Source organism: Sapajus apella, unplaced genomic scaffold (genome assembly GCF_009761245.1).
Source record: "Sapajus apella isolate SASKATOON/1434 unplaced genomic scaffold, GSC_monkey_1.0 scaffold48, whole genome shotgun sequence".
In the NCBI taxonomy this organism is placed as follows: domain Eukaryota; kingdom Metazoa; phylum Chordata; class Mammalia; order Primates; family Cebidae; genus Sapajus; species Sapajus apella.
In genome coordinates this window covers 17,571,143-17,577,982 of record NW_022436988.1, presented here as the reverse complement: position 1 = coordinate 17,577,982, position 6,840 = coordinate 17,571,143, and the positions used below count along the sequence as shown (strand labels likewise).

The window sequence follows — 6,840 nt, the reverse complement described above, 5'->3', positions numbered from 1 at the left end:
AAATTGTGCATACACATGCCTTTGATGGGTATAAAAATTGCAGAAAATCTTTTCAAATCCTTTTTATTCCCTTATGACTTCTAATTTGTTTTCAAGAGACTTCTTCATGTTTTATCAAATCTTTGTTTTAGGCACCTGTCTCAAATATAGTGACACCACCTATTTTAAACCAGTAAAATTAATCTTTTTCCATAAATACCATTTAATTGAACTATCCAGTGAAATGCTATAACAGCAGCTTATTCAATAGCATTTTCTAAGTAAATGTTTTTTGTTTGTTTGAGACAGGGTTTGACTCTGTTGCCCAGGCTGGAGTGCAGTGGCATGATCATGGGTCACTGCAGCCTCAACCTACCAGGCTCAAGCAATCCTACCTCCTCAGTTTCCTGAGTAGCTGAGACTATAGGCATATGGCAATGCACTCTGCTGATTTTCCTTTTTTTTAAGAGGCAGGGTCTCACTATGTTGCCCAGGCTGGTCTCAAACTCCTAAGCTCAAGCAATCCTCCTGCCTTGGCCTCCCACAGTTCTGGGACTATAGACGTGAGCTACTGTACCCGCCCGACCAAAAGTTTTAAACTTTTTCATTAATGTATTTTACTAATCATTTAAAGTTGTATTTCTTTTTTTTTTTTTTTTTTTTTTTTGAGATGGAGTCTTACTTTGTCACCCAGGGTGGAGTGCAGTGGCACAATCTCAGCTCACTGTACCCTCTGCCTCCTGGGTTCAAGCTATTCTCCTGCCTCTGCCTCCTGAGTAGCTGGGATTACAGGCACACGCTACCATGCCTGGCTAATTTTTTTTTGTATTTTTAGTATTTTTGTATTTTTAGAGATGGGGTTTCACCATGTTGGTCAGGCTGGTCTCGAACTCCTGACCTTGTGATCCACCTGCCTCAACCTCCCAAAGTGCTGGGATTACAGGCGTAAGTCACCACGCCTGGCTTTAAAGTTGTATTCTTTATGATAGCATCTGAGACCATAAGTGAAAATCTACGCTTTTTTTCTGGGTTCGGACCAGCAACATGGCCAAACGTGCCAAGAAGGTTGGGATCGTCGGTAAATACGGGACCCGCTATGGGGCCTCCCTCCGGAAAATGGTGAAGAAAATTGAAATCAGCCAGCATGCCAAGTACACTTGCTCTTTCTGTGGCAAAACCAAGATGAAGAGATGAGCTGTGGGCATCTGGCACTGTGGTTCCTGCATGAAGACAGTGGCTGGCGGTGCCTGGACGTACAATACCACTTCTGCTGTCACAGTAAAGTCCACCATCAGAAGACTGAAGAAATTGAAAGACCAGTAGACGCTCCTCTACTCTTTGAGACATCACTGGCCTATAATAAATGGATTAATTTATGTAAAATTAAAAAAAAAAAAGAAAATCTACACATGGTTATCAGAATATTTCAAAGCTTTTGTTTAAAACATTTTTCTATTTTCTAGGGCTAATGTCAAAATTTGACGTGACTTTCCAAGAAAATGCTTACCATCTGTGGTTGGCATTTTTCTTCTGCTCTAGGCATTAATATATATTTTTACATATAAGAGTTGTCTCTAGTAGTAAAAAAATCTGTCTGAGGTAAGGTTATATTAATAGTCATACTCCTGCAAAGCTATGTTTGTAGTGTAAATTTCAAATTTAATACAGCGTATGCACCATGGTCCTGTGGCAATGGCAATAAAAAAATACAGCTTATGCACCATGAAAGAGGCTAACATCAAGTGTTCAGCCATTTATACCACTGCTTAAAAGTTAACTTTCTTTCATTTTGAAAATATCACAAATTTGGCTGGGAGCGGTGGTGCACACCTGTAATCCCAGCAATTTGGGAGGCCAAGGCGCGTAGATCACTTGAGGCCAGGAGTTCAAGACCAGCCTGGTCAACATGGTGAAACCCCGTCTTTACTAAAAACACAAAACTTATCCAGACGTAGTGGCACATGCCTGCAATCCCAGCTACTCGGGAGGCTGAGGCAGGAGAATCACTTCAACCCAGTAGGCGGAGGTTGCAGTGAGCCGAGACCACACCACTGCACTCCAGCCTAGGCAACAGAGTGAGACTCCATCTCAAACAAAACAAAATAAAATAAAATAAAAGACTATATTGTAGTGTGAAAGTGGCTTTCTCTGTGGCCAACTCTAGGACCTCTCAACTCAGCTCTTCCTGTCTAGTTCAGTTTCCCAGTGTCCCCATCTCACATTTCAAGGAGAGAAAATTTGGTTGGCTTCATGGTCAGCCACACACCTTTGGCTCAGTCAGTGGAGGCCAAGCTCCCTTAGCACAAACACAGCTACCTGGGCTTATCCCTGGTGTAAGGTAGTGGTTTTCAAGGTGGGTTCTCTGCACCAGCATCGTTAGAAATGCACATTCACGGACTTCACCGCAACCTGATGAATCAGCACCTCTAGGGATGGAGCCCGGAACACTGTATTAGAGCTCTAGGCAAGGACAGATTTCCTCAGGAAGGGATGTGTGTAGGGAGTACCTTCTCACCACCCTGAGAAGGCAGAAGGCAACTAGCACGGGGGAGCCCAGATCTGCAGAGACACAGGTAGGGAATGTGACCCTAGCTTCTGTGACAGGGGACCAAGGTCTGCTGGTGGGGGGGTAAGCAGAGAAGGGGTCATAGAGAACAGCTCGAAAGGTGACTTAATTAGGTGATCTTCCTATCTCAGCATCCCAAAGTGCTGGTAATGGGAAGGTCTTTTCTTTTCTCTTCTTTTTTTTTTTTTTTTTTTTTTTTTTTTTTTTTTTTTTTTTTTTTTTACTTTTAAACAGGGTCTCACTCTTTCACCCAGGAGTTCAGTGGCACAATTCCAGCTCATTGCAGCCTCGACCTCCCAGGCTCAAGCGATCCTCCCACCTCAGCCTCCCAGGTAGCTGGGAGTACAGGCACATATCACCACACCCAGTTAATTTTTTGCAATTTTTGTAGAGATTGGGTTTCACCATATTGCCCAGGCTGGTCTCAAACTCCTGACCTCAAGCGATCCTCCTACCTCGGCCTTTGAAGGTGATGGTATTACAGGCGTGAGCCACCATGCCTGACCTTCACGTCATCATTTATTTATCTACTTGAAAAAGTTACAAGTCCAAAATCAAGGTGATGAAATAAAGGCCAAGCATGATGGCTGATGCCTGTAATCACAGCACTTTGGCAGGCCAAGGCAGGAGGATCACTTGAGGCCAGGAGTTTGAGACCAGTCAAGGCAACATCACAGGACCCTGTCTCAAAAAAAGGAAATGAGTTTATAGAAAGAGACTGACAAAGGCTGGGCACGGTGGCTCACACCTATAATCCCAGCACTCTGGGAGGCTGAGGCAGGCGGATCACCCGAGGTCGGGAGTTCAAGACCAGCCTGACGAACACGGTGAAACCCAGTCTTTAAAAAAGTAAAAAGAGACTGACAAAGCAGACAGAAGCTAAGAGACTTCTCAACCCTGAAGAAGGAGACAAAGAGAGTGATTGACAGATTCCCTGCCAGTTCTCCTGGCTCAGGTGTACTTCTCACACTCCATTTCCAAGAGGTTCCCCTGTTAATAACCACTCTGTCCCTTACTTAAGCAAGTTTAAGTGGGCCGCTGTTCCTTGCATTTACTTTGTCTCCACTTGAAACCCCTTTTCCTTTTAGATCTGTCCTAAGCTCATCCCCAAAGATCCTTGACTGTCTGTTTTGCTCCTGCCTGTGTTCTTCCCCAGAACTGGACTCTCACCTACAACCCAGCCCACGAAGTGGATCCCACCACCCAGATGCAGCGCTTCTACAACCTAGAGCAGCCTAATACATATGGCTAATGTGCACTTGAAATATGGCGAGTGATGTGCAGCAAGTGAATTCCACACAGTGGATTTTGAAGACTCACTACGGAGAAAAAAGCAAAATATCCTGCTAATATTTTTATATTGATGATATGTTAAAATGACAATATTTTTGATATACCTCTATTGGGTTAAATAAAATATAATGTTAGCCGGGCACTGTGACTCATGCTCCCAACAATTTGGGAGGTCTAGGGTGGGTCACCTGAAGTTGGGATTTGAGACTAGACTGGCCAATATGGTGAAATCCTGTCTCTACTAAAAATACAAAAATTTAGCTGGGCATGGTGGCGGGTACCTGTAGTCCCAGTTACTCAGGAGGCTGAGGCATGAGAATCACTTGAACTTGGGAGGTGGAAGCTGCAGTACGCTGAGATCACACCTCTGCATTCCAGCTTGGGTGACAGAGTACAGAGTAAGACTCTTGTCTCAAAAAAAAAAGTACACGCACGCGGACACACACACACACACACACACACACACACACACACACAGAGTAATTAAAGTTCATTTCATCTATTTCTTTTTTACTTTTTTCAATATGGCTATTAGAAAATTTAAAATTACAAATGTGACTCTCTTTATGTGTCTTTTGGACTATGGCGACCTAGAGGTAATGACCATTCATGAACGTACTTCCAGAATGTTTGACACAATCTGGATTTACCAACGGTGGGCTCTGCATTCCGCCCACCATCAGACTTTGCCTACCTCAGCCCTCAGGCCTTACTTACCCACCCAGTTCTCTAATTTCTACGGCCAGATCAGCTCAACAGCAACTATCTCACCCTGGTGAGAATGAAATGACCTAGTGTTAAGATCTTCTTTCAGCCCCTACCACACCTACCTGGTTTTGACTTATATTGACCATCATGTCCTGTGCCTAAGTCTTAAAACTAGACAGAGCTTGTACAGCAGATTCATGTGTCCAGTAGAGAGGTGGGCTAGATGACCTCTGTTATAGGTTAAATTGGGACCTCCAAAAAGATGCGTGGAAGTCCTAATGCCTGGTACCTGTGATGTAACATTATTTGGAAATGGGACCTTTGCAGACATAATCAAGTTAAGCTGAGGCTTTTAGAGTGAGTCCTAATTTGATATGACTGTGTTCTTTTGCGGATCTTACAGAGCACTTGACATAGTCTCACACTGTTGCCCAAGCTGGAGTGCAGTGGTGTGATCTTAGCTCACTGCAACCTCTGCCTCCTGGGTTCAAGCAATTCTCCTGCCTCAGCCTCCCAAGTAGATGGGATTACAGGCTCCCTCCACCATGCCCAGCTAATTTTTGTATTTTTGGTAGAGACGGGGCTTCACCATGTTGGTCAGGCTCGTCTCGAACTCCTGGCCTCAAGTGATCTGCCCACCTCGGCCTCCCAAAGTGTCAGGATTATAGGCGTGAGCCACTGCGCCCAGTCCTGTGTCCATTTAAGAAGAGAAAAATGTCATGTGAAGACAGAGAGACAGAAGGAATGCCATATGATGACAGAGGCAGAGACTGGAGTGAAGCAGCTGCAGACCAAATATTAAGTATTGAGGCCAGGCATGGTGGCTCACACCGTAATCCCAGAACTTCAGGAGGCCAAGCCGGGGCAGATCACCTGAGGTCTGGAGTTTGAGAGCAGCCTGACCAACATGGAAAAACCCATCTCTACTAAAAATACAAAATTATTCGGGCGTGGTGGCACATGCCTGTAATGCCAGCTACTCGGGAGGCTGAGGCAGGAGAATCGCTTGAACCCGGGAGGTGGAAGTTGCAGTGAGCGGAGATCACGCCGTTGCACTCCAGCCCGAGCAACAAGAGCAAGACTCCGTCACAAAAAAAAAAAAAAAAAGGACTGCCAGCCACCACCAGAGGCAAGGAAGAGGCGACCTAAGGTTCTACTCAAAGTCTCAGAGGGAGCATGGCCCTGCCAACACCTTTATTTTGGACTTCTCTCCTTCAGAACCGTGTTGTTTTATGTTTTAAACCACCCAGTTTATGGTACTTTGTCTCGGGAGCCATGGGAAATGAATATTTCTAAGTCTCTTCTATACTTTATCACATATAATACAGGTAATGAAACACATTGTGCAACCAGTTTTCATTTTTTTGCTGCATTTACAATGCTGTACTTTAAAAAAAAAAAGAAAATTATGTAAATCTAAACAATTTTATGCACCCATTTTCAAATGTCTTAAGTGTACACACCAGCCTGTTATATTGTGAATTCTGAGTTAAAAGAGAATGTAATTTGAAGAGATTGCATAGTTTCCAAAGCCAATTTGGTGATTTAAGCACGGAAGTATTACAATTAAATGTTTGAAAAGTTATCTATGTGTGTTTTGCTGTAAGACGATAGCATGAAGCAACACATCTTTTCAGGATGAGGTAGCAGCGCTGGCCCCGGGGGAAGGGGGCTGGGGCATCACTTGACTGCAACTACTTTGGACGACTGAGCACCATTAGTAGGCTCAAAAAGAAAGTCATCTCCAATCTTCCTCAAAATACAAACTGTAGTAGTTACAACACGATTCTCTAAGGGCAAGATGGGAGGAGAAGTGGAAATATTTGTACGATGCAGTCTTTATGGGTAATGCAGAGAATATGGGCCAGAATGAGATCAACATGACTCGTAAGCCCACAGGTCAATGTCAAACCATTGCTTAAAATTCCTCAATGGCTGCTCATTGTCCTCAGGACCCAGTCCAAACAGCTTTGTGTGGCATTCCCGCATTGCCAGGTCCCTGCCCATGTCCAGCCTTATTTCTTCCTTCTCCTCTGCTGTGCCTGTACCAAAGAACTCAAGATTCTCATCTTTCAGATTCCCATCGAGGTCAGTGTCTCCTCTCACCTTCAGACAGTAAGTAGGTATCTGCTTTCCCATCTGTCTGGCCTGTCCAAACAGGAAAGCATATGAGTCTTTTACCTCACGTAACTTACTACTTGATTGTTTCATAAATCATATTGTAGTGTGACTGTGTCTGATAATATATTACTTACAGTTTTGTCATTTTCATTAATTTTTTTTTTTTTTGGGGA

The 6,840-nt window shown here is 43.9% G+C and overlaps 1 pseudogene across 1 annotated transcript; it reads left to right on the top strand.

The window, feature by feature from the left end:
* Window positions 1-990: 990 nt before the first annotated feature.
* Window positions 991-1,362, top strand: LOC116525798 (annotated as a pseudogene). The gene has a single exon (XR_004257829.1). The product of XR_004257829.1 is annotated as a 60S ribosomal protein L37a-like (transcript).
* The last annotated feature ends 5,478 nt before the right edge of the window (window positions 1,363-6,840 follow it).